The sequence below is a fragment of the Macaca nemestrina genome, chromosome 17, assembly GCF_043159975.1.
Source record: "Macaca nemestrina isolate mMacNem1 chromosome 17, mMacNem.hap1, whole genome shotgun sequence".
Taxonomy (NCBI): domain Eukaryota; kingdom Metazoa; phylum Chordata; class Mammalia; order Primates; family Cercopithecidae; genus Macaca; species Macaca nemestrina.
In genome coordinates this window covers 10955745-10982341 of record NC_092141.1, presented here as the reverse complement: position 1 = coordinate 10982341, position 26597 = coordinate 10955745, and the positions used below count along the sequence as shown (strand labels likewise).

General features: G+C 48.5%; 2 long non-coding RNA genes across 9 annotated transcripts in view; one reads left to right on the top strand and one right to left on the bottom strand.

The window, feature by feature from the left end:
• LOC105473565 (uncharacterized) overlaps positions 1-26597 on the bottom strand; it is a 316160-nt gene that overhangs the window by 270850 nt on the left and 18713 nt on the right. For all 5 annotated transcript variants that reach the window (XR_011615375.1, XR_011615374.1, XR_011615372.1 and 2 more), the window contains exon 3: positions 22488-22621. This is a non-coding gene — a long non-coding RNA (uncharacterized lncRNA). The remainder of the gene's footprint in view (positions 1-22487; positions 22622-26597) is intronic.
• LOC139359440 (uncharacterized) lies at positions 10276-26513 on the top strand. 4 transcript variants are annotated; one of them, XR_011615378.1, is made up of 6 exons: positions 10276-10443; positions 10942-11144; positions 12056-12351; positions 22714-22772; positions 23605-23806; positions 26442-26513. It is a non-coding gene; the product is annotated as an uncharacterized lncRNA (long non-coding RNA). The 4 variants fall into 4 exon arrangements; XR_011615379.1 differs by lacking the exon at positions 26442-26513 and adding an exon at positions 24176-24360 and having other exon boundaries at positions 12103-12351; XR_011615380.1 differs by lacking the exon at positions 26442-26513 and adding an exon at positions 24181-24360.

The window sequence follows — 26597 nt, the reverse complement described above, 5'->3', positions numbered from 1 at the left end:
CTGAGATCAGGAGTTCGAGACCAGCCTGGCCAACACGGTGAAACCCTATCTCTACTAAAAATACAAAAATTAGCCAGGCATGGTGGTGGGTGCCTATAATCCCAGCTACTTGGGAGGCTGAGAGAGGAGAATCACTTGAACCCAGGAGGCGGAGGTTGCAGTGAGCTGAGGTCGCACCACTGCACTCCAGTCTGGATGATAGAGCGAGACTCCGTCTCAAGAAAAAAAAAAAAAAAAAAAAGCTCTCCAAGGTGATTTTACTAGGCAGTCAGATTTAAGGAGCTTCCCTAGGTCAGAGGTCAGCAAAACTTTTCCATAAAAAGCTGCATATTAAACATTTTAAGCTGTGCAGGCCACATACAGTCTCTATCACTACTTCCTTTTTCTCCTTGTCCTCTTCCTCATTCTCTTCTTCTCCTCCTCCACCCCATCTTTCTTCTCCTTGTTCTTTTCTCTTTCTCCTTCTTCCTCTTTCACAATCTTTTTAAAAATGTTAAAATCTATTCTTATCTCATGGGCAGTACAAAAGCAGGCATAGTTTGCCAACCTCACCCTCAGTCAACAATTCTCTGCCATTAGTCTTTGGACCAGAGATGAGTAGACGTGGTGGCGAGCAAGTTAACAGGCTCTCAAAAACAAAAGCCCATGCCGGGTGCAGTGGCTCATGCCTGTAATCCCAGCACTTTGGGAGGCCAAGGTGGGCAGATCACCTGAGGTCAGGAGTTCCAGACGAGCCTGGCCAACATAGTGAAACCTGTCTGTACTAAAAATACAAAAAAATTCACTGGGCATGGTGGCACGGGCCTGTAGTCCCAGCTACTTGGGAGACTGAGGCAAGAGAATCGCTTGAACCTGGGAGGTGGAGGTTGTGCTGAGCCGAAATCGCACCACTATACTCCAGCCTGGGCAACAATGCCAGACTCCATCTAAAAAAAAAAAAAAAAAAAAAAAGTTCCTGATTTGTAACATCTGCTGATACCGTGGTGTAAATACTCCCACCGTGCTCGATTTCAAACTACCAATGTGTTCTTATTGGACACAGAGTTGGCAGAAAATGCTCAGAAACAGCTCTCAACAGCCAGTGCCAGCCGCCTCCAGCACGTCACTGTTTTGGAGTCACTGGGAAGCTGATTAACAAGAAACTCCTGGAAATTCTGGTGCTGCCAAGTAGGGGAAACACTGTCCTTGGTGGTATGCGGAAAAAATAAATTGATATAATCATTCAACAAATGTTTGTACAAGGCACTCTGCTAAACTTTGGGGATCCAAAGGTGTATAACATACATCGCCAACTTCAAGGAGGGCATAGTCTGAAGGAGGAGACTTCACAAACAAACAGGTATCCACAGGATTAAAAGAGACTGTGACAAATAGGCTCAGACGCTGTGGCAGCCAAAAGGAGCAGCACTTATCTTGGGCTTGTGATCAGGGAAAGATTTGTTTAGGAAAATGGTCCACAACTTAGAAATAAGAAAAAAAAAAAAAAAAAGATTGTGTGACCAACAATCCACGCTAGAGCATTCTATTTTATTAATTAATTATTTATTAATTTTGAGACAGAGTTTCGATCTTGTTGTTCAAGCTAGATCGCAATGGTGCGACCTCGGCTCACTGCAACCTCCACCTCCCAGGTTCAAGCGACTCTCCTGCCTCAGCCTCCCACGTAGCTGGGATTACAGGCACCCACCACCGTGCCAGGCTAATTTTCATATATTTAGTGGAGACGGAGTTTCACCATGTTGGCCGGGCTGGTCTGGAACTCCTGACCTCAGGTGATCCGCCCGCCTCGGCCTCCCAGAGTGCTGGGATTACAGGCGTGAGCCACCATGCCTGGCAAGCATTTTCTAAAAATCCCACCTGAGGGTCATCTATCTTTTATGCAATGTACCTTTATTTGATACATTCTTGGTAAGGGCCTAGACATAAAGTAAAAAGTTAACTTGTATAAAATTGATAAAGGCCTTTTTTTTTTTCTGTCCAAGAAAGAAGTGTAAAGATAAAAACTGACGCTGAGACTTTCTAATTCCAGTATCATTGCATTCTCTTTTTTTTTTTTTTTTTTTTTTTTTGAGGCAGAGTCTCGCTCTGTCACCCAGGCTGGAGGGCAGTGGCATGATCTCAGCTTACTGCTATCATTGCATTCTTTATCTACTCCAGCTAGAAAAAAAAATTAAGCAAAAATAACGAGATCTCCCTGCCTGTCTCAGGTCACCTGCATCACAAAACCTTGACTGTTTCCCACAAACCTAGACTCTTTAACAAAATCATCTTTTCCTTGAATTTTGCGATGCTGATATCTGAAGATTTGCTGTGACCTTTGGGATTATGAGGATGATATGAGAAATATGTTTTTCACCATGAAAAGGTTAATGTAAACTTTATACGTTGGTCATTTTGCAGTTTTTTTTTTTCTTTAAATGCTCATTGTGTTTTGTGTTTGGCAAGCCAGCCCTTCTGAAAAGCCTGACTCCTTGACGCTCATTAGAGATAAAAGTTTTCTTTCATTTCCTAAATGCCACCATCTCTGAGTCTTTGAGATAACTCCAAAGGTTACTTTGTATTGCCTGGTTAGGTATTAACCAGTTTAACACTGAATTTTGCCGTCTTATTTCAGCATTCTTTTTTCCTTTCACTGTATAAATCCCAGTTCCTCATATCTTCAATGAACTAGTTTGTTGTTTTTCTTTTTTTTTTTTTTTCTGCTGATTCTCTCATGTATCAGTCAGCCGCAGCTGTGTAACAAAGTATTCCAAAACTGAGTGGCTTAAAACAAGAAGCCTCTCTTTATTGATGATTTTGTGTGCTGGGAAGTTCTTCTGGTTGAGGTGGTTAATGTCTGCTGGGCTGTTTACACATCTATACTTAGCTGGCAGGACACTTAGAAACTTGGTGGTCTAAAATGCTCTCGCCCATATAAGGGACAATGAGTCCCTGTGTCTCTCACCATCTGGCAGGCAGGCCTGTGGTTTTCATGTGCTACTTGCTGGGTTCCAAGAACAAGAGCAAGAGTAAGCAACAACATGCAAGTACTTTTTGAGTGTCGGCCCATATTTTATTTGTCATGTCCCATGGGTCAAGGCAAGCCATATGGGCAAGCAGGGTGGGAAGCTGTAGACACAGGGAGGTGTGGATAAACTGAGGACCATTACTGTAACAGCTCACCACACCTCACTCATGAGTTGAATAAAAGTCTGGCATGTGCTAACAAAATACTTCGAGAATTATGCATTTACAGGATGAAGCAATGACCAAAAGGAACCCTATAAAAAGGAAACAGTGGGGAAAATGAAGAGACAATGATGGGAAGGGTGTTCCCAGCAGCAGGAATAGCAAGTGCAAAGTCCTAGAAATGGGGTGGGCCACGCCTGCTCCAGAAAGTTGCTCACTATGGCTGGAACAAAAAGAAGAGCAAATACGCCTTGATTTAAAACTTAGGTTTTTTTGTTTGTTTGTTTTTTATTTTGGTTTGGTTTGGTTTGTTGTTGTTGTTGTTGATACAGAGTTTCACTCTTGTCACCCAGGCTGGAGTGCAGTGGCACAATGTTGGCTCACTGCAACCTCCACATCTTGGGTTCAAGCGATTCTCCTGACTCAGCCTTCCGAGTAGCTGGGATTACAGGCACCTGCCACCACACCCAGCTAATTTTTTTGTATTTTTTAGTAGAGACAGGGTTTCACCATGTTGGCCAGGCTGGTCTCGAACTCCTGACCTCAGATGATCCACCTGCCTCAGCCTCCCAAAGTGCTGGGATTACAGGCATGAGCCACCGCACCTGGCCAAAACTTGGGTTTTATTCAGATTTGCTTTTATTTAAACACATAGAAGTAGACTATCAGACCATTGCAATCTGAAACTTAAACGGTTGTGAGATTAAGACCTGCCTGCCTTAAAGAAGAAAGATCTGGTCTTTGGTGTTTTCAGATCAGGTCTAAGGGGCCACCATAGTCTACAATGAAAGAACAAAGCCAGGCGTGACCGTGTGCACCTGTATTCTCAGCTACTCGGGAGGCTGAAGCAGGAGAAGTTCTTGAGCCCAGGAGTTCTAGGTTGCAGTGAACAGTGATTGCACCACTGCATTCCAGCCTGGGTGACAGAGCGAGACCCTGTCTCAAGAAAAAGAAAGAGGCTGGGCGCGGTGGCTTATGCCTGTAATCCCAGCACCTTGGGAGGCCGAGGCTGGTGGATCACGAGGTCAGGAGATCAAGACCATCCTGGCTAACACGGTGAAACTCTGTCTCTACTAAAAACACACACACAAAAAAAACTTAGTTGGGCATGATGGTATGTGCCTGTAGTCCCAGCTACTCGGGAGGCTGAGGCAGGAGAATCACTTGAATCCAGGAGGCGGAGGTTGCCATGAGCCGATATTGTGCCACTGCACTCCAGCCTGGGCGACAGAGCAAGACTCCGTCTCAAAAAAAAAAAAAAAAAAAAAAAAAGAGAGAGAGGTAGAAAGACTTGCCTCTGCAGAAAGGAGGAATTTCTCAGAAATGGAAAAGGAGACTCCAGAAAGAAGGAGAGAAAGGCAGGTGTTATGAGAATGGATTGACAGGGAGCTGGGTGAAGATCCCACAGAATTTGCTCAAGAAGAGGAAGGGTATGCAGCTGGGAAGAAGTGAGGGTAGAGGGAAAGGGCGAAGAGGACCTGACAAAAGATGGCAGTCAAGGGTCTTGTTCTAGAGTCCAGAAGCTTCATGGGGTCCTGTCTACACTGGGTCACTACACAAGCTCTTCTTCCCACTGGGGCCCATGAGGACTTCGCTTTGACAGCATCTGGCATCCAGCAATTTGCCCAGGGGCCTCCTTCCTTGGTTTCTGAACAAGTCACCTGGAAAACCCACTCTCTATATTTCCATAAAGTTACAACAAACAACAAACGATAGCTGGGGACCCGGTCTGCTTGCATGGCCATAGGGTGAGCGAAGTCCCCTGCTTCTAATTCTTTTCTCTAAGGCCTGAGGGAGTGAAGATAAGATGGTATTGAGTCAGCTAAGGTGCCCCAAGCTCTCTGCTTTGAGAAGATTTTATGGGAGAACATCAACCAGCTCAAACATCCAGTCTCATCCCCAGAGGCATTCATTGTTCATCGTTTCATGTGCATTGTTCATCGTTTCATGTGCATTGTTCCAAAAAGTTTGTTTGTATTTATACCAACTGACCCATAACATTGGCAACTGTGTATTTCAGATGTGTTTCCAAACATTTAGAAAAAGAGAAGAAAAAAGCAAACCAACGACCTAGACTCTTAGAATAAAACTGGGTAGCAGTCCCTGGGTTGGTGCTACGAAAATATTGAGGAATTTTATGCAAAATAACTTGTACCCAAGGGTGAGTTTCAAAGGCACGGGAATGAATGATTTGGCTTAGTTGCCAAAGTCACGCTTCCCTAATTGCACAAAGAAAAAGCGTCAGTCAGCTTTTACAATTACCCTCCTTGACATCTACATCCCGCTTTCCTGATCACAGAGAGGAAAGAAAGCTAAAGCGGCTTGCAAAGAATGAGCCCCTGGGAGCAGAAAATGAGATTCTCTCCTGAAAAGCAAGGGGGAGGGAGGAGCGGAGAAGGCCAGATTGACAGAAAGAGCAGCTCAAGAGCTAATTAAGTCTGCAGAGGAGCCAGATAGGCCTCCTCCCTGGTTCACTGCCAGCAACCAAAGCTTTTTGATGTTGCTCGGAAATCTGTGTGGGCAGGCCCAACTTCATGCCCAAGAAGGATTTTTACTACAAAGGCCAGAAAAATCAAGAGAGAAGGAACATAGGAAGGGACCTTGGGCAGAATGAAAACCACCATCTGGCTGCACAGTCACCTTAATATCTAAATGGTTATCTTAGTAAATTATTTTGCTTTTATTTGTTTAAATACCATGTCTCACTCTGCTGCCCAAGCTGGAATGCACTGGCATGATCATAGCTCACTGCAGCTTCAAACTCCAGGGCTCAAGAGATCCTCCTTGTATACAGCTGGGGACAGACAAGAGCGAGCCACTGAGCCCCGCCAAACTATTTTAACCAAAGGGAACAGGAAATTGTTGTCAAATGAGATCTTTGCCATCCATGCCGTGAATTGGGCACCACCTAGTGTCAGCTTCTGGAATTACAAGCATAGGCGTTTCTGTCTTCCGCTGGTCTTGGGAAAACTAAATCAGAGTAGCAGGATGTGCCCCTCGGCTTTTCTTTCACTAGGATCTTACTGTAATTGTACACCCACCTCTGGTCCCATTTTTGGGGTCTCTACAAAGGGCTAACACAAATAATGCTAATAATATTTTCTTGCATTCTTGTATCCTTCCAGAATGCACAAAGCCCTGTCACACATTTAACCTCACAGCCACGGCCAGGAGGCAGGCAGAAAGGTGCAATTATCCGCATCTTACCAAAGAAAAAAAAAATTGAGGGACCAGAAAGACAAACTGACCTGTTCAAGGCCAGTACCAAAATCTCCAGGCCTCAAGTTTAGTGTGGTTCCCCCTAATCCTCACTCAAGGGTCTCAGAACACGCCTTACAGTGGTTGCAATTAGAGGCACCTGTCAAGCTTCAGAAACACACCAGCGCCCTGGTCCCACATCCAGAGACTGATTTAACTGGTGTGCTGTGATACCTACACACCAGTATTTTATAAAACTCTCCAGATGGGGCTGATGTGCAGCTAGCGTTGAAAACCACTATTAGAGAAATAAAACAGAAGAACAGAAAGCAATTATGCTGACATCTCAGAAAGCTATATTGCCACTAAAACACCATGCACACCAGAGATCGTCTCGAACGCCATGGACAAAGAACCCAGAACTGCCCCTCAGATCCCCATTTCTTCAACACACAGAGACATGAAGATATGCACACAAAGACACACACACGGACATACAAACACACAAATACACAGAGACACACACAGAAATATACACAGCCATAGATACACACAGCTGACAACTTCATAATACACTAGGGACACAGCCTGCTTTCCTGGACTAGGACTACCCTCCCTCCTATAATCCACACCCAAACCTAAATGGGAGTGCCCCAGGTTCCTACTCTCCCACTCCACGATAAAGGATCTCCTTCGTGTTTGTTGAACACTATTCATCACATTTGTCAGATATCAGAATTCAGGAAAATCTCCCAAACCTCAGTCTATTCCCTGCTACATCTGATCAGAGGAATGAAACACCCAGAATAATTTCAGGTCAACCAGCACATGCTGCCCAGGAAAATGCTCCCCCTGAGTTGTCCACATAGAAAACCAGAGCAACTGGATTTACAGACCTCCAAGTTTCACCTGTGCAAGTCACACAACGTTTTCTGTATTTAGCGAAGTCTGGGTTAAATTCAAGCCTACAGTCAGACATCTGCCTTCCTCCCCAGACCTGTCTGGCCAGACGCCTGGCCAAGCTGGAGCAGGCTCTGGCTATACCTGCATTGAAGCCAGCGATGCTGGGGTTAAGGAAGGTAGCCGTATGTCCATATTCGGGCTTACCTCCATACTCGGGCCTAGGATGGCACCAGCATCAAGGCTGCAGGTCCCCTGGGCATGAATGTCGGGCGTCCATGCATCCATTCAATAAATATTCATCAAGCACTCACTATGTGCCAAGCTCTGGGTGCACAGTAGCAGACCAAACAGACACAATTATGGGAGTTCCATTCTGGTTGAATGGAAAGACAGAAAATAAGATAAATAACAGTACACACACACACACAAACACACACACACACACCAGCTAGTGATTAATGCTAAGAAAAAAAGCAAGAAAAAGCAAGATGAAGAGTTGGAATTTAAGGCCGAGTGTCAGAGGAGGTGTTGTCTAAGTAAAGGTGGTTAGGAGGCGGTATGCCAACATCTGGGCAAAGAATGGGGAGAGGAGAGGCAAAGATCCTGCGGTGGCAGCTGGCCTGCAGTGTTCAAGAAACAGTAAGAAGATGAAGTCAGAGAGAAGACGGAGAGGAAGCAGACCAGTCAAGCTTTTTCAGCTTTGTAAGCCCTTTGGCTTTTACTTTGAGTGAGATGGAGCCACTCGGGGGAGACAAGCAGAGACAAAGGGAGAAATGAGAAGGAGAGAAAAACAAAGGGTGGAAAAAAACTCTGCAGAGGTCCATGTCTGAGAGGAAGGCAAAGGGGAGACAACCAGTGGTGCCCGCTTTTCTCTCCTGCTTCCCACTCTCCCTCCCTCTGTGTCCTCTCTGATCACCCAGAGACTGCAGAAAGCCTGAGCAGGCTCCAGCCATCTCCTTCCTGCGAAGCCCTCAGCACTGCCCAGGAGGGTCCCAGCCACCTCCAGAGCTGGCTGCAGCCCCCGGGCCCCTGATCCCTTTTCTGATGGGTCAGTTCCTCTTGGATGTTGGAAAGCAAGGAAGCGTGTGGGGAGTAGAGGGGCGAGGGGCCTTTGCTGTCCCAGCTGGAACAACCAAGGTTGGGTTCCACCTGCTGGGAGGTTGAGTCAGAAGGCCAGGGAGGGCTTCACCCCACATCACTCTCTTAGAGGGCCTCACCCATACCCCAGCTCTGAGTGACCAAGGGTTGAAGAAAGAATCCAGGCTCAGAAAATCCCTCCCCATCCATCTTCCTCAACCAGAATTGAAAGATGGATTCAGGGCCTGGTTCTCCTGGCAGTGACCCACGTTTGCTGAACCCCAACATCCAGACCCAGTGACAATTTTTAAGGTCACCCTGGCCAGAACGTAGAGGAAGGGACCAACCGCTGGCCAGGACCAGCATGACTAACTAGGCCTGGGGAAGAAACAGATGCTTTGAGGTAGATGAACCTCGTAGTGATAGAAACCAGACACAAAAGGTCACGTAGTGTGTGAAATGTCCAGAATAGGCAAATCCATAGAGACAGAACACAGATTCATGGTTGCAGGGATTGGGGGATGGGGAGAATGGAGAGGAATTGCTTAAGGGGTGTAGAGTCTACATTAGAGGTGATGAAATTGTCTTGAAACCAGATAGAGCTGATGGTTGCTGCCGCTGCTGCAGAGCTGTGGCCTTGTGGGAAAATACAGGTCTAGCTCTGCACTCTTGGACAGAGAGCAGTGGGCAGGGGTGGCCGAGAGCAGCAGTGGTGACTGGTTGGCCTGGCCTCCCAGGCACTGTGTGTTTTGGGCAGCAGGGAGTCTCCAGCCACAGGCCCCAGGAGCAAAGACTATTCCTCTCCTGTACCAATGCCTGATTAAACTGACATTTCAGGACAGCTAGGAAAACACCAGCCTGCTGAGTACTGGTTTCTAATGCAGGCCAGATTCTGTCTAGGGACAGGGCCCACTTGGGAGCCAGGCTTTGCCAGAGATCAAAGGAAGTTATTGAAGGTACTGAAGGAGGAAGGGAGGCCAGGATGGTGGCAAGCCTAAGAAGCTTTCTTTCTAAGAGGAAAGGCCAGAAGAACAGCGAGATCTTAGCCAGACAAGGTGAAAGTTCAGGGAGATCATGAGTGACATCTTCGACCATCCAGACACCAGAAAGAAACTAGATTAATTATTGACCCCCAGACAATAGAATTAGGACAAGTGAATGGAAATTAAAGAGTGGAGGTTTTACTTAACACTAAGAAAAACACTCTGGGTGGGTGCAGTGACTCACACCTGTAATCCCAACACTTTGGGAGGCCAAGGTGGGAGGATCACTTGAGGCCAGGAGTTCAAAACCAGCCTGGGCAACACAGCAAGACCCCATATCTACAAAAAACAAAAAATAAATTAGCCAGGTGTGGAGGCACATCCCTGTAGTCCTAGCTACTCGAGAGACTGGGGCAGGAGGATCACTTGAGACCAGGAGTGTGAGGTTACAGTGGACTACGATGGCACCACCACACTCCAGCCTGCGCAACAAAGCAAGATCTTGGCTCTAAAAACAAAAACAGAAACAAAACAACAACAACAACAACAACCATGTTCTAGAAACTTAATATCTGTGAGTAGGGAGGCAGGAAGGCAGCTAGCCCATGCAGTACCCCTGTAGGAAAAAGGAAATGGTGCTCTCCAGGCAAGACCACTTACAAAAAGGCACCCCTTCAGGCTAACACAGCCCTTAGCTCTGGACCAGGTAAGCCCAGAGCCTGTGCTGAGCCACAACCTGGGTAGGCAGCCCTGTGTGAGAGCATAATGGGCTGTCTTGGAAGCAGTGAGTTCAGCATGCTCCAGTTACTATGGCTGCATAACAAACTATGCCAAAACTCAGTGGCTTTAAACAATAACATCATTTATTTTGCTCAGAAATCTGCAGATTGGACAGGGCTCAGCAGGGATAGGTTGTCTGTGCTCACTCAGCATCAGCTGGGACAGCTTGCAGGCTGAGGCCTGAAGTCATCTGAAGGCTCTCTCTCTCTCACCCATCTGGTGGTTGATACTGGCTGAGGGCTGAGATTCAAGCTGCCGTGCCTGTCAGAGCACTCACAGATGCTTCTCCATGTCACCTGGGCTTCCTTACAACATGGCGGCTGGTGTTCCAAAGGTAAGTGGCTCAAAATAGAAAGAGCCACGTGGAAACTGTGTTGCCTTTTAGGATGGGTCTTGGAAGTCACATGATCTCTTTCTTGCCATAGTCTATCCATTGAGGAAGTCTTAAGGGGAAGGGAAATAAACTCCACCTTTAAACTGAGAGAGTGACTAGGCTCTAGAAGCACATGTGGGACTGGAACTATTGTTGCAGGTACTTTCTGGAAAATATAATCTGCCACAAGGAGTGGGCGATGTGATCACCTGTCTGGCAGGGGCCTGGGTGCACACGTGAAGGGGCAGCTACTGCCTCAAACCGCCCCACAAATCCAGGTTCCCGAGAGACCAACATTCGGATACTCCATTTTTTCCTATAGGCTATCACTGCGGGGTGCCAGAGTCCCACCAAAGCAATCAGTACTAAGGGGTCTCTCCTTTCCTATGGACAGGAAGGGAGGGCTTTGAGCCTCTAGTTTCCCTGACATATAACAGAAGCATCCTGATACCTCCACAGTTATTCCAAAAGTGTGGGGCTTGGAGATAGCCCAAATTGGGTTCCAATCCCGTTCTGCTGCTGTGTGCCTTTGGGAAAGCTACTTGACCACTCTGAGCCTATTTCATCAGCCTATAAAATGTGGAAGATACAGAACTGCTGTGAGGATGAAACAATATATTCTGCATGTACAGTGCCTTGCATCAGAGCCCTGATGAGGCCAGGTATGGTATTGAGAAAGGTGCTGTTGGGGGGACTTCTGCAGAGAGGGAAACTGGTACCAGCTGAGTATACAGCTGTCACACTGGTCCGTCCAGATTCAGTCCTGAAAACTTCTGCTCCATTCCCACCACGCCCTGGCCACACTTGTACCATATCCAAGGAGCAGCTCACCCAGATGCAGCGTCCCTGGACAAGGAGCTTTCTGTTCCAGAAGTTTCCCCTCTGCAGTAGCCCCACAGCAGCTGAGGAGACTAACAGGATTAGGTTAATGAGCTCCCGGCCAGGGTGGCCTTCCTGTTTCTTAGGTGCTTCCTTTTTCCAGCTGCTGATTAAGAGGCAGGCCCTGCAGGGTGCAGGTTCATTCCTTCCCACGTAATTGAATCTCCTCCCAACGCCAGCTAAGGCATGGAGAGGTTCAATACATTTCCCAAGATCATGAAGCCAGCCAGGCTGCCGTCTGAGCTCCTTGGGGACAGTTTCCAGATACTGGGAAGTATCAGACCCTTTGAAAGTGTGCTCTATTAGAAAGCTACTTTTGCATACTGGTGGCCCACCCAGCAGCTGCTTTCAGCATAAACCACAGATGAAACCTCAGCCCCTTCTCCCCAGCATCCACCCAGTGCTGTCCATAGCAGAGGCCTCAAGCTCAAAGTGCAGGACTTGGTGTCCTCACTGACAGCGGCTATGGGAATAAACTTGGAGGTGGGAGTGGCCTTGGGGGGCCCCTTCAGCTGAGCTGCTGGGGAGCAGGGGCAAGAAGCATGGGGAGGCAGCATGACTAGGTGGTAAAGCGCCGGATTCTAGAATCCAAACTCTGCCACGTACTAGCTCAGTGACACTGGGCACGTGGTAACTGCTGTGCCTCAGCTCCCTCATCTGTAAAACGACGATAATAAAATTACTTATCTCATAGGTTTGTGGTAAACGTTTAAAAAGTAATTGACACAAAGCCCTGGCCAGGTGTTTGCTGCTGGACTCCTCTCTTGGTTCCTGGATTCCCAGAAGCTTTGCCATTGCAATGATCCACAAGAATCCAGGTTGCACTTCAACCCTTTCTCAGAACTGAGCAGACAGCAGCAGCATTAGTTGCTCGTGTCTGGGACTCCATGGAACGTGTGAACCCCGGAGGCGGAGGTTGTGGTGAGCTGAGATCGCGCCATTGTACTCCAGCCTGGGCAACAAGAGCGAAACTCCATCTCCAAAAAATAGGTAAATCCTATGCAGTCTGTTAAAGGGATGTGTAGACAGTGTTTTGCAAACTGGCCTTTTGGGAGTCCAAGTGGCTCCCTGAGGTGTTTCAGTGGTTGTGTCTGGTGGGAGGGTGCCAGGGCACAAGAGCACTTGAGACTGGCAGCTTTGCACTTGCATTTCAACCAATCCAGCTCAATTTTTGTCTATTTCACCTATCAGGCTTCTGGAAAAGCTCCCTTGACGCATTCCAGAGCCAAAAAGGGCTTGCAAAACTCTGTTATAGCATAGTATAATTGCGGGAAGAGCATGAGTTTGGAGTCAAACAGATCCAGCTATCATGCTACTTCTGCCACTAAATTGGCTGTGTGACCCTAAGCAGTATACTCTGTCCGTCTGTGAAACAGGAATAGCAACGGTTCCTATCTTACTGTCACTGTCGTGGGAATTGAGATAATATGCAAAGTGCACAGAGTTTTTGGTATAAAAAGCAACAGTGAAGGTTATTTGTGATGATTATTTGCAATACAATGAGATGCAGAAATGTTCACAGAGACACTTAACATGGATTCTACACAGCACAATAATATGTGTGGAAAGGTACACACAGATCACACGTGAGAGAGAATGTATATATAAAAGCTAGCATTCATTTTTGCTGGGAGGTTGACTTGTCGGTGGTTCAGAGATAACTTTTTGCTTCCTCTTGGGGTTTGGGGTTAAAATGGGCATATATTTTAACAAAAACATTTCGCTTCTATAAATTTATCAGAAAAAATCATGAACATGTTCAAAATGTATCATCAAGACTGCTTAGCACAGCAGGAGGCCACCTGGGGCATTAATAATGCTACATCCATAAAGGTAAATCCTGGCCAGACGCGGTTGCTCACACCTGTAATCCCAGCACTTTGGGAGGCTGAGGCGGGCGGATCACCTGAGGTCGGGAGTTCAAGACCAGCCTGACCAACATGGAAAAACCCCATCTCTACTAAAAATACAAAATTAGCACTTACTTCCATAAAGTGATTTTATAGATTGCTAAGACAGACCCTGCATCTCTGTATCTGTAGGGAAGGTCATCCGATATTAACCCACGTTCCTTTTCGCTATGTCCCCACAGTCGGACAGAGGCAGACTTTATCTGTAGCCTACACAAGAGGTAGGATTTATATCATCTTCAGCATTCATCTTGTCCGCTAATGTTGGACATTGAGGAGATGATATATTCATGTCAATATGATATATTTGGGATTGCTTAAACCCAACAGAAAATTTCTCATGGGAGCTGACGGAAGGATGCCAGCATCCCCTAAGCCCTGAGGACAAATATCTCCAAAATGGAGTGTGGACGAGATGGCCAAATGTGCCAGTCACTTTTTCTGTCTCCTTCGATAGAAATGCTTTTGCTTATTATGGGATGTCCTTGATATTGTGATAGGAAAGGACAGAATAGGAAAAGAATTTTAGAGTGTGAGAAAGGTCATGGCCCATATAAAACTATCTCAGTCCTGGGCACTGTGGCTCACGCCTGTAATCTCAGCATTTTGGGAGGCCGAGGTGGGCGGATCACTTGAGGCCAGTAGTTCAAGATCAGCCTGGCTGACAAGGTAAAACCCCATCTCTACTAAAAATACACACACACACACACACACACACACACACACACAAAAAAAATAGATGGTGTAGTGGCAGGCGCCTGTAATCCCAGCTACTCAGGAGGCTGAGGCAGGAGAATCGCTTGAACCTGGGAGGCGGAGGTTGCAGTGAGCAGAGATCACACCCCTGCACTCCAGCCTGGACGAATGAGGGAGACTCCGTCTCAAACAAAAACAAAAACAGAAAACGATCTCAGTTTTATATGAGGCTACATTATCTGGCAGCCATCAGGAGGTCAATGAAATGTCTTAAAAATCTTCAAATCAGACTGACCCCTGTCCTTTCCACTCTAAGAACACCACAACTACGGATAGGAGTGTGGGTGAGTGCGTTTTGCAGAGAATTCAAGGGTTGACAGGATCCAGGTCAGGTGTCCAGGCCTGGTGCAGAACTGTCCAACAGAACTTTCTGGGAGGGTGGACATGTTCTATGTCTGTGCTCTCCCACAGGGCAGCCACTAACCACATGCAGCCAGTCAGTACTTGAATATAGCTCATGGAACTTGGTGAATATGTTGCTGTTTTTCATGTTAATGATATATATTGAAGCACCTGTATGTAGCTCGTGACTACCTTCTTGGGCAGCTGAACACCGTGGTTAAGAACACTGTCTGGATCCAGACTGCCTGGGTCTGAATGGCAGCTACGCTCACACTTACTTTGGGTAACTTATTTAACCTCTCTGTGCCTCACTTTTCCCAATCCTTAAAATGGGAATAATACTAGTCTCCAGGCTTCTTCCCAGAATCACATGAATTTCCATACACACTGTGCTCGTAACAGCTCATAGGAAGCTTTCTCTATGCTGTTGTGTGGATTTTCTCTATTTGCCCCTCCTGATCCACTCTCCACTCCTCTCTGCTCCGTGCTCCAGTCGGTCAGCCTTTATGGACCACATCGATGGTGCCCATTCCTTTGGACTTGCAGCTGACTGGAACCAGCCAGTAAGAAGCACTGACAGGAAACTGAAGGCAGGAGGGAGGAGAAAGAGGTCAGGGTATTTACTCCCCATTCTCTCCTTGCCTGGTTCCAGTGGTGTCCCTCTCCACTCAAGGCCACAGCCCCTGCCAGGCAGCCCTCTCCTCCAACAATCCTTTCCAGATTCCAGTTCCAGCTCCAGCTCCTCGCCCCTGGAGCCTGGAAGTGGTAGGGATTGGCTCCTGGTTACTGTCAGCCGAGGTGCTTCCTCAAAGCCCTTGATTGGCTTCTCTTCATTCTGTCCACACCCTGGTAAAGAGTTCCTTGACTGGACTCTCCACAATGGCTGCACCTGAGGGTGCTTTTTCACCTTCTGCCGGACCTGATATGGAGTCATTGTTCTGCCACTGTTATCATTTCACCACCCCTCAAACAGCGAGGCAGCCAGTGAGTGTGCAGGGGCCTTAGAGGCGTGCCCAGCACTGGTTGGCTTCTCTTTTTGATGCACCTCCAAATCTTATTCACTGATCTCAGCTGGTTGGCTGGGGACCGTTAGACGTGGGAGATGATCATTAGTGAGAAGAAAATGTGTTTTCTCCACAAGAATCCCTATCCCCAGAGGACAGTTGGATGCACTTAGTTAGCCAGTCAAAGCCACAGAACGTTCTAATTGCTGCATTTCTGAGTTTCACATGGGGATACTGAAAGCTTAAATCCATTTATACATTTTCTCTGCTCCAGTGGGAGCAGGTCCCTACCCCCTCCACAAACCTGCCTACCTGTCACACCCTTACTCACAGCCATCCTGAGGACAGACAGGATTAACTAGGTCTCTCCTTAAAGAAGATACACAAGCTGTGACTCTGCCATTGGGTCTCATTGGCTGGAATGACAAAGCCAACAGCCAAGGTTAAGGGTTGGGTTGCCAGGTGCTTGGGGTGGGACCAAGGGTGGACTTAAATGAGACTGAGATGAAAGCTGGAATGGCAGCGTTGAGCCTTGGGGTGATTTGCTCCTGTATCAGCAAATATTTACCATTTGTAGGTGCTGGTGTGTCTGTGGGGTTTTCATACTTGTAAGTGTCAAAGAAAGTCCACTCTGGTAAATTTAAGGAGAAAGGTAGTAAATTGAAAGGATATCAAGTGGGTCCCCAAATGGGCACAAATACCAGAGAACCAGATTCTGAGAATGGGAAGCTGATAGGGAGGCTAAGCCAAGTTCATGCCAAAGAACCAGCCACCCTCCCCCACCATGTGAGTGTTGGGCTTCCCGGCTCACCACACCACAGTTGCTTCTGGGACCTGGACCCTTGCAGATGCCACCACCAAAGCATTCTCCACCCTCTCTACTGCTTTGGGTCACCAGCTCCTGATTCAAAGTCTCGGGTTGGTGAGACTGCTTGACTGAGACAAGGCCACATGCCCATGTCCCCTGTGCCAGGGAACTGGGCAAGCAGAATTTTGCAGGTTCTATGGAGAAATGGGTTTTGTCTCTCATCAAGATGCTATGGCAGGGTTAGATGCACATGGTGGCACACACATGTGGTCCCAGCTACTCAGGAGGCTGAGGCAGGAGGATCACTTGGGCTCAAGAGTGCAAGGCTGCAGTGAGCTATGACCGTGCCACTGCACTCCAGGCTGGGTGGCACAGCAAGACTCTGTCTCTAAAAAAACATAAATAGGCCTGGTGTGGTGGCTCATGCCTATAATCCCAGCACTTTGGGAGGCCGAGGCAGGTGGATCACCTGAGGTCAGGAGTTTGAGACCAGCCTAGCCAACATGGTGAAATCCCGTCTCTACTAAAAATCCAAAAACTAGCCAGGCATGGTGGTGGGCACCTGTAATCCCAGCTACTCAGGAGGCTGAGGCAGGAGAATTGCTTGAACTCAGGAGGCAGAGGTTGCAGTGAGCTGAGATCTCGCCACTGCACTGCAGCCTGGGTGACAGAGCAAGACTACGTCAAAAAACAAACAAACAAAAAAACAATAACAACAACAAAAAACCACAAATAAGTAATAATTTTAAAATTAAAAAGTGAAAAAAAAAAAGATGATATGGCAGGGGATTCCTCTAAAATAGGACAGGGGTGAGGTGCTGAAGAGCCATTACAAGAGCATATACGTGGATAAATAGCACAGCCAGTGGCGTGAAGGAACGGACACTCTGGACCGGTAAGTCTCCAATGTTAATGTGCATGTGGATAAGATCACCTGAGCTGCTGAGAGAGGTGGCTCACACCTGTAATCCCAGCACTTTGGGAGGCCAAGGCAGGCAGATCATAAGATCAGGAGTTTGAGACCAGCTTGACCAACATGGTGAAACCCTGTCTCTACAAAAAATACAAAAATTAGCCGGGTGTGGTGGCAGGCACCTACAATCCCAGCAACTCGGGAGGCTGAGGCAGGAGAATTGCCTGAGCCTGGGAGGCGGAGGCTGCAGTGAGCCTAGACTGCGCCACTGTACTCCAGCCTGGGTGACAGAGCAAGACTCCATCTCAAAAAAAAAAAAAAAAAAAAGAGATCGCCTGGGCTAGTTCAGTAGATGTCCAGATTCACCACCCACCTCAACAGGCCTATGGCAGGGTCTGGGAATATCAATGACTTTGAGACAGGTGGTTCCCGACTCAGAGTCCTCTGAGAGTACAGAGAAGGTTCTGACCTGTTCCAAGGAGATAAGCCGAGTCTTGAAGAAGAAAGTGGGGAGGGGAGGTGAAGAGGAAGATGGCAACTTGGGCAGATGGAATGGGGTGAGCAAAGGCACCAGCATGAGATCCAGCATAGGGTACGTAAAGGAATTCAAAGAAACAGAAACTTACAAGAAACTAAAATGGCAAGAATGGGTAAAGTCTGGGAGGCGGGTAGGGGCCTGGGTTACCAAGGAACCTTTGATATCATTCCAAACTACTTTGGCTTTATCCTTTAAACCAATATTTTACACAGAGATTGTGACCCTCTGTGGATCATGAAATCAGTGTACTGGGTCCTTGGCCATCAGTTTTTAAAAGTGATACAGAATATACACTCAAACTCAGGTCATTTTTGTGTGTATTTGTTTGTTTTGAGACAGTCTCACTCCGTCACGCAGGCAGAGGGATGTCACCATCACAGCTCACTGTAGCCTCAACCTCCCAAGCCCAAGCGATCCTCCCTCCTCAGCCTCCCCAGTAGCTGGTATTACAGGTACACACCATCACACCCAGCTAATTTTTGTATTTTTTGTAGAGATGGGGTTTTACCATATTGCCCAGGCTGGTCTTGAACTCCTAGGCTCAAGCAATCCTCGCGCCTCAGCCTCCCAAAGTGCTTAGATTACAGGCATGAGCCATCGTACTTGGCCTCAGGTCAGTATTGATTCTTCTAAATTTTACCTCTGTTATATAAATAAGTGTATTGTAAAATCAGTTGCAAAATGTAAAATAAATTTCTTTCAGTGGTCAAGGTCACAAATCTGTGAGCTTCTCTGTGCCCTTCCCATACCTGTCCCTTTTGATTAATTTAGCCAAAGCCATTTTCATACTACCCAAACAAACAAACAAAAAAGACAGAAAGCCATTTGCTTACTGCCCGGACTAGTGAAAAACCCTAATTGATAAGCAATGCCCACTCTGTTGACCTTGTGCCTCTGGGTGATGATTAATGAGCTCAAGTTTCAAAGTGCCCTGCAACTATTTAGTGCTGGACAGATGTAAGGAATTAGAACCAGACAACACTGCCATCTCCCTTAAGTCCTTAGGATGCCATTTATTCATTCGCTCAGTCAGTGAACTTCCAGCGAGGCACCGTGGTGCTAAATTTGGCTATAAAGAGTACAGGGATGAATACCGCATGGTTCTGAAGCCACACACACGCACAACTGTGATCCACAGTCAACCGCAATCTATGATCCCCCTTTGCAGATGAGGGAGCATCTGTGTGGATGTGAAAAAGCCAAGGTGGGATTTGGATTGAGATGGGCCAGGAGACAGGAGGAGGACAATGACCAGGCAGAGGGGACGGGCATGAGCAATGCCCCAGAAGGGGTCCCCCTGCTAGACTACTCAGTGGCTGCAAACAGCCTGCCATGCATTCCTCGTGCTCTGGACAAGAGAAACGGGGTGGGGAGGGGCCAGCTGAGGCCTTCTTGATGGGGGCAGAGGGCTTAGCTCAAGGAGGTATGAAAATCAGGGCACAGACTTGAGCTGATATATAGCTGGAGCACTTAGGAAGGAATCTGGGGGGCTTAAAAGTTGTCCCATTAAAGGGAGGGGAACAGAGTAGACTCGTGGCTCAAAAATAGGTATTGAGTGCCTTGTCTTCATAGCCCTCTCCAACTGCACCAGCAGAACTGGTTACAGCCTCCTCTGTGTCATCCCTCTGCTTCCCCAAGGGTCATCATCCCTTCCTTGCTTGTTTCCCCCAAACTCTGAAAATCCAAGAGGACAAGAACAGTATCTTGTTCACTGTGCCTGTTACATGGTGCCTTGGATTCAGCAGATGCTCCATAAATGTCGAATGAATGAACGGACCGGCCCAATGTCCCTCTTCCCCAGTCTTCCCCTTGACATATCAGACCCAAATGCCATATACACTTCCAGTCTGCCTCAGAATCTACCCACTTGGTTCTTTCCCCTTGGGGCTGTGTGCAGAGCTCTTGTTTACCCTGTAGATAAGCAGAGCCCAGGTCTGGTCAAAGGGAGGTGACCACATGGCCGTGAACCGGGCAGTGGTGGGAAATCCCAGCCTGGCCCCAGGCTGCCGGGCCCAATGCCACCCGCAAGCACCTTCCCAACACACATAGGAAACTCCTGGGTATAGAAGACCCCCGTTTATTTAGCTTCAGCCTGAAGGACTACCCTTCCTTTGGATGGAAGACAGTGGGTGGGCGTGCCTGCCCGGGTCCTTCTACCACATCACATTCTACCAGACCCCTTCAGGGTCTGAAAAGGGGTCGGCAGACATTTTCTGAAAAGAGCCAGAGAATGAATATCTCAGACTTTGCAGACCAGATGGCCTCTATCGCAACTACTCAGTTCCACCCTTGTAGCAAGAAAGCAGTAGAAAGATGACAATGAATGGGCGGGGCTGTGCGTTCCAGTGAGCCCTTATTTATAAAAACAGGTGGCTGGCCTGATTGGGCTTGAGGACAGTAATTTAGAACTTGGCCCTGCCAAGTCCCCACAGAGTCCACTCCACTCCCGGGACAAAGAGTTCTAGAGCAGCAGTTCTCAATGTAGGAGTGATTTAGCCCCCGGTAGGGGACATCTGGCCAGGTTTGGTGACATTTCTGGTTGTCGCATCTGGAGGAGGGTTACTACTGGCATCTGGTGGGTACAGGCCAGGGATGCTGCCCAGCATCCTACAGTGCACAGGGCACACAATGAGGAATTACCCAGCCCAGCATGTCCATAGTGCCCAGGTTAAAACACCCTGCTCTAAAGCAGTGGCTCTCAGAGTAGGGTCATTATCATCTGGGAAATCGGTAGAATGGCAAATCATCTACCTGTCCCCTGCACTGAATAGGAAACCCTGAGGGTGGGGCCCAGCAATGTGTGTTTTGACAGGCCTTCCAGGTGACTCTGATGCTTGCTAAAACTTGAGAACGCTGCTGAAAGAGACCAAGGGGGCTGAAGGAGAGGGAGGGAAGGAAGGCAGGACGGGCAAACTCAGAACCCCCACCATATGCCAGGCTCTGAGCCAGGTAGGGGCCTCCAGGGCAGTGAGACATTGACAATTAGGAGACACAGAGAGAAGCCTCAAGGTGGCAGCAGGTGGAATGGAGGAGCAGGGAGGGGGCCAACCCCAGACACAGGGTCCAGGCGAGGCTCCCAGGATGAGAGGGCTCAGCTAAGTCTAGAGGAGATGGAGGAGATCCCAGACCAAGGCGGGTGAGGACAGCAGTCTGGGCGGGGAGAACAGGGTGACATAGAAAGGCAGGGAAACCAGAGAGAGAGAGAGAGAGAGAGAGAGAAAGGGAAAGAGGGGGAGGAAAGGAAAAAGAGCAGGGAGGGGGACAGAGAAAGGGGGAGAGAGAGAGAAGAGGGGTAGAGAGGAAGAGAGAAAGGGAGAGAGAGAGCGAGGGAGAAAGGGGAGAGGGAGAGAGAGAGGAGGAGGAAGGGTAAGAGACAGGGAGGGAGAAAGGGAAAGAGAGACGGAGGGAGAAAGAAAAAAGAGAGGGAGAGGAGGAGAAAGAGAGAGGGAGGGAGAAAGAGAGGGAGAGGGGAAGGATAGAGAGGAAGAGAGAAAGGGAGAGAGAGAGGGAAAGGAAGGGGGGAAAGAGAGAGCAAGGAAGGGAAAGAGACAGAGCGGGAGGGAGAGAGAGGAGAGGGCCTACAGAGGGAGAGATAAAAAGGGAGAGAGGGAGGGAGGGAGAATGGGGGAGAGAGAGAGATCCCTCTGGGAAACTGCAACATGTTTAGCAGCCTCTAAGAGGCAGGGTTGTGGGGTGGGAGTTGGAGTGAAGCCAGACAGAGTGGCAACAGCCAGGACAGAGGGGCCCTGTTGTTGGCCAAGCAGCTCACAGTGGTTCTCAGCCCCTACTCAACCCACGAATCACCTGGGGAGCCTTAAAAAAAAGTAGCCAATGCCCCAGTCTCATTCAAGATCCACTGAGTCAGAAAGCGACTAGAAGACCCGCAGGGCGACATTAAAATGTTCTTAAAACTCCCAGGTAATTAATCCTTCTGGGCTCCCAGGGTGGAGAGCACCTGAGCTGTAGCTGAGGAAAGAGGGAAGACATTCCCTCTATTTCCTTTGATTCTCGAGGCATTCCATTTTAAAAATAAGAAAATCAAGGCTCAGAGAAACTAAACGACTTTTGCAAAGTCACAGAGCAAGATGGTGACGGGACTGAGATCTCAGAGACACAGGACACAAAGATCCCGGGGCAGGCAGGAAGAGCCCAGCAGAGCTCCTTTGTCCACCTCTGTGGGGGGGTGGAGGAAGATGATGAAGGAAGGCTCAGAGGATCTTGACTTATATCCAACCACGGAGTGAACAGCCTGGGCTTGCAGAGGCCTGGGCTCCCCAGTCAGTGGCCTTTCGCGACTCCTCTCCCAAGTGACACAAAATGGGCCCTGCATCCACTCCTTCCCCTAAGCCTCTCTCTACAGGTTGGACCCAGGCACGCTTCACTTTTTGGTGAGGTTGGTTCCATTTTGCAATGACAAATGCTTCCCTGGGCGACGACAGCTAAGGGGCTGTTGGAAGCTCTTTGCGGTTTGCAAAGCGATTTCACTCAACGTTAGAAGGCCTCCCGTGTGCTGGCTCTGTGTTCAAATGTGGATTATACAGGTGGTCAGCTTTCCAGTGTAAGAGATGGGAATGTAATGAGATAATAATGCGACCAAGGGTAGCCCCAGGTGTTCCAAAGGGTACAGGGAGATGAGGAGGACGAGCCCCCAGGAGTGCACGCAGGCTCAGAAAGCTGCTGGGAGGAGGGACAGCTCGAGAAAGGAACAGCAGGGCCCCCAGGTGGAAGAGGAGGAAGGGGAAGAAAGGCCTTCTGCATAGTCTTATTTACTTCTCACCACAATCCTGAAAGGTAGAGCTATTGTCTCTGTTTTATAGCTGAGAAAACTGAGGCTCAGAGAGGTTATGTAACTTACCCAAGGTCACACAGCAAGGAGCTGGCAAAGCTGAGACTCAGGCTCCCCAGGAAGAATCCCATGCCCTCTGCTGGCAGCATGGAAGTGACTAGAAGTCAGGAGGGGACTTGGAGCGCGGCTTTTACATTAAGGGCCTGCAGAAAAGCAGATAGCCATCCAGTTACTGCAGTAGCCAGAATTTTTCCAGCATCCCTCCCCATCTTAATTTTTATAATTTCTCCTTCAGGGGAAGATCAGCCAACTGAGGCAATTATTCCAAGTTTCAAATAGACATAACCCTGGGAGGTGAGAATTCTTTTTTTGTTGCTATTTGTTTGTTTTGAGACAGAGTCTCGCTCTGTCGCCCAGGCTGGAGTGCAGTGGTGCGATCTCAGGCTCACTGCAAGCTCCGCCTCCCGGGTTCACACCATTCTCCTGCCTCAGCCTCCCAAGTAGCAGGGACTACAGGCGCCCGACACCACGCCCGGCTAATTTTTTTATATTTTGTTTAGTAGAGACAGGGTTTCACCGTGTTAGCCAGGATGGTCTCGATCTCCTGACCTGGTGATCCGCCCGCCCTGGCCTCCCAAAGTGCTGGGATTACAGGCATGAGCCACCGCACCCGGCCGAGAATTCTTGTATAAGTCTTTTCTTCGTGAGGGACTTCACAGAGGACTCCAAGATAACCACTCCTGTTCTTCTCCCCAGCCCCTGCCTACCCCTGCTGATATTCTAAACTGGAAAATACTTCTGATTTGAATATTCTCCCTGTGTAAATTTTCTTCCCTGGCATACTTTCTCCTAGATTTCAAAAGGGAACCAAAGATGTGTATCTTTGCAATTTAATTAAAATGTGTTTGCTCGCTGGTTAATAAAGACAAGCTTCACCACCGCTCACACCTTTTTCTGTGCATTTTCCCAGCGGTTTGAAGCATCCCCTCGATGGCTAACTGGGCCAGGCAGTTATCCAAGGTAGAGGGGGACCTGTGCTGCCAGAAATGCAGCAACCAGGGCCCCCAACTGCCTGAATGATGCCAGTACAGGACTCCCTAGTTGGGACCCAAATTAAACAGAAAGGAGGACATCCCGGGTGCATTAGATGAGCAAATAGTACAAATGTCATTCACTCTCTACACAGAAGGAAATTGCCCAAGGAGCGGATGGTTCCCTTGATGAGTGGCTTTGAGATCACAGGACAGAAAAATGGAAAGAGTGAGCAGCCACTGTCTCCCAGGCAGCCCTTCCCGGCCAGCCCCTTGGGGAAAAAAGCACAGACTCCTGGAAACAGCGGAAGTGTGGGATCTGCACAGCCTCCTGGAACAAAGAGGGTCAGAAAAGAGGTCAGCAGTCCGTGTCCCAAAGCACATCCTTCCTGGATGATTTTCTTTATCCAAGCTGACTCACACACCCTCACCCAACCCCACCCAGGACTCCCAAACCAGCGGGTCCTTTATGTGTTTTCTTAGAGCGCAGGTGGTAGGGAGATAGAGCACCTCGAGCGGCCTGAGTGGTCCAGCCAGCCCCAAGTTCAAGTATGGCCTTCACTTCAGACTTGGTTCTTAAAAGACCATATTTTCTAGAAAAATGGAGGAGGAGGAAACGTGAGGCCAGCAACTAGGAGGCAAGTCAGAGAGTGGAGGCAGCCAGGCGGGTCCTAACAGAAAAGGGGGGGGCAAATCCTCACATCATCAAGTCCCGTTTGTCTTCAGCACAGGCAGTGTATTGGGGCATGTTCTTCACTTCTCAGAGCTCCACATGCCTCATCTGTGGAATCGGTCACTTACAGTTCCTCCCAAGCCGTACAGGTGCTAAGGGGCTCCCACACCTGAGCACACAATAAAGGCTGCTCCTCCCTTGCTCCATCCTCCTCCATCACAGGCGCCTGGTAATTTCTCCCGCGTGCCTCTGCTTTGCAGAAAATTCCTATTAGTCCTTAGCTTTCCTGGGAGTGGATGGCTCTCCCAACCCAATAAAAAACTACTGAAGGCCGGGCGCGGTGGCTCACACCTGTAATCCCAGCACTTTGGGAGGCCGAGGTGGGCGGATCACCTGAGGTCAGGAGTTCAAGACCAGCCTAGCCAACATGGTGAAACCCCGTCTCATAAAAATATAAAAATTAGCCAGGTTTGCTGGCAGACACCCGTAATCCCAGCTACTCTGGAGGCTGAGGCAGGAGAACGGCTTGAACCCAGAGGCGGAGGTTGCAATGAGCCGAGATTGTGCCACTGCACTCCAGCCTGGGCAACAGAGCGAGACTCTGTCTCAAAACAAAACAAAACAAAAAAACTACTGGAGGTCAAGGACTGTTTTAAATTCCCCACTGTTGCACAGCGTATTCAACCCATATCTCAACCAACTTAATATTCCCAGAGATATACACATATAAGTGGCTCAATAGATAGATACAGTGGAGATACCAAAGTATACCTATTGAATGAATCAGTGAGTGAATGAATGAATGAATGTAGCCTCCGTGTAGCCTCCTCCCCAGGATCCTTTCTCTGGGCCTTTGTAGCCCAGAGCTCTGAGTAATGGCTCCAGTGGGGTGGGCCGCCAGGCTGCTGTCCTCCAGAGAGAAGGGGCAACAGCACGTCCAGAAGCTCCCCAGGGTAAACACTGACACAATGCCCACAACAGTACTGGGAGACTCTTTTGTCTCATCTGCCCTTTGTCCGCGGTTCATGTGCCCTGGGGCTGCTAGGAGCCTGTGCCGTTGCTAGGGAACCACCTCACTGATCATTCAGGAAAGGAGGACCTACAGCCACCAGGGGTCAGAGGCCCAGTTCTGCTCCCTGCTGCTGAGAGGACCCTGCGGCGATTTGTGATGAGACCAAATGAGCCCTCACCTGGACCATCGCTTGTACTAACTGAGAGCTTTGTCCTGTGCCCAATACAGTTTACCCACGGGATGAAATTACAAGCCCAGGTTCTCCTGGAAAGGAACAATGGCTTCCAGTCCCTCCTCTCCAGGGAGAGACAGCAGTGACTGCTCAGTCCTGTCTAATGAAGGAAGTGATGGCCAGGCCGCAGCCTCAGGGAGGCTGGGAAGTATGCAGTGGTGTTTTTGCCCTGATGTGTAATCCCCAAGGGAAATGGATAAATGAGTTTTCCCACTCCCTTTTCTTCTTTAAATATTTTTTTAAGAGACAGAGTCTTGCTCTGTCGCCCAGGCTGGAGTGCAGTGGCGTGATGATCATGATTCACTGCAGCCTTAACCTCCTGGGTTCAAGCAGTCCTCCCACCTCAGCTTCCCTAGTAGCTGGGACTATAGGCACGAGCCACCACATCCAGCTAATTTTTTAATTTTTTGTAGAGATGGGGTCTCACTGTGTTGCCCAGGCTGGTGGTCTTGAACTCCTGGCCTCAAGTGATCCTCCTGCCTCTGCCTCACAAAACATTAGGACTATAGAAGTAAGCCACTATGCCTACCCCCTCTCCCTTTTTAAAACCACGAATTCTCCACCAGGGGTGATTCTGACTCACCGTCCTTCCCAGGGTCATGTGGCCACATCTGGAAACATTTTTGATTGTCACTCAATGCTGGTAAGATTCTCCAAGTCATGACGAAACACAGATGTCCTTATAAATGATCCCATCACCAGGAATTTGTTTTCTAAATCCTTACAACAGCCTAAAGTGTGGTCATTATTATCCCCGTTACAAATGAGGAAACTGAGGCACAAAAGGGCTTGTTGAAGAGCACGGTTGCAGGTGAGGTTCCCGGAGAAGCAGACCCTGAGACAAAGCTCCGTGTGCAGGACTGCCAGGAAAAGACGGGAAACATTGAGCTGCGACGCCGTCTTAAAGAAGGTCTCAGTCAACCCTGAGGAGTTTTGGAGCTGAGCTGACCCTTTGGAGTTGTCTCAGGTTGGGTAGAGGGAACCAGGCCTTTATACCCTGGCTTGGATCAGTCCCCGATCACAGGCTGCCCCCGGAAAGAGGCATGACTTTGGGACAGGCCATTTTTTTTTTCAGGTGAGGCAATCCAAGGCTGACAGCTGAAAGCCACCTCTGGCGGAACTCCCAGGACCTGGGCAAGTAAGTCCTTCATTCCTGAAGAGGAGTCTGGGTGCATTTCACAGCATCTACCAGTCACTTCACTAATAAGGCCAGAGGTGGAATTGTGTCCAG